The following is a 797-nucleotide window of genomic DNA, read 5'->3' as shown; positions in this document are numbered from 1 at the left end:
TTACGATTGCGCGTATATCCGCCGTCGCGTTCGCTCACGTTATTATAACGCCCACGTACTCGTTTGTACGTGCCTCGTTTGCCGCCGCGCAAGTACGTTCCCTTCAGACCATCGCGATATCCATCCTGTACGGCCATACGAGCGTGCGTCCCCTTTGCCGTCGTAACGACTAACCGTTCGGGCAATACGAGTGAGCGTTTTTCTTCTGCCGCAAACATTATCGGCCGACAGTCGTAATATACTCGCTGACGATTTCGCCTACGAGTTGCCGGTAGGTACTGGGTACTGCCCATGACTTGGTGTCCCTCATACGATGCGATTGAAAAAACTACCGCTGTAGCAGAAGTGTCCACTTTTGGTCGGTTTTCGAGTACTGCTACTATAGCAGTACTATTAAGTAGGTACACGTGAATTGTCCCCCGACCATCACCGAACAAAAATACTGCTGCAGCTGTACTTTTTCACGATTGTCCGTCAATGTGTTAATTGCATTACTTTACCTATGTCATTTAAGTATTTCTTAAGAGTATATTTAAATATTGTTATAGTGCTAAGACATCCAAGCCCTGGACTTCATAAATATAGGTACAATTTAAAATGCGACATGTCAACATTCAACAAAACTTTACGTATGAAATATTCATTATGATAATGGTACTTTATGGAAAGTATATAATTTATTATTGTTATATTTTGATTCTTAGACAAGTGGTTGAAGCTGATGAATTCCTATCACTATCATCTGAAAAGTTACTTAAGTTCATCCCCAGTGATGAGCTTACGGTGCTATCTGAAGA

General features: G+C 42.2%; 1 long non-coding RNA gene across 1 annotated transcript; it reads left to right on the top strand.

The window, feature by feature from the left end:
* The first annotated feature begins 21 nt into the window (after nt 1–21).
* LOC107885780 lies at nt 22–796 on the top strand. The gene is made up of 3 exons (XR_001680514.1): nt 22–271; nt 549–629; nt 705–796. It is a non-coding gene; the product is annotated as an uncharacterized LOC107885780 (long non-coding RNA).
* Nucleotide 797: the final 1 nt, after the last annotated feature.

This window comes from Acyrthosiphon pisum, unplaced genomic scaffold, assembly GCF_005508785.2.
Source record: "Acyrthosiphon pisum isolate AL4f unplaced genomic scaffold, pea_aphid_22Mar2018_4r6ur Scaffold_14344;HRSCAF=14991, whole genome shotgun sequence".
Classification (NCBI taxonomy): Eukaryota; Metazoa; Arthropoda; class Insecta; order Hemiptera; family Aphididae; genus Acyrthosiphon; species Acyrthosiphon pisum.
This window is presented reverse-complemented; position numbering and strand designations above follow the sequence as displayed.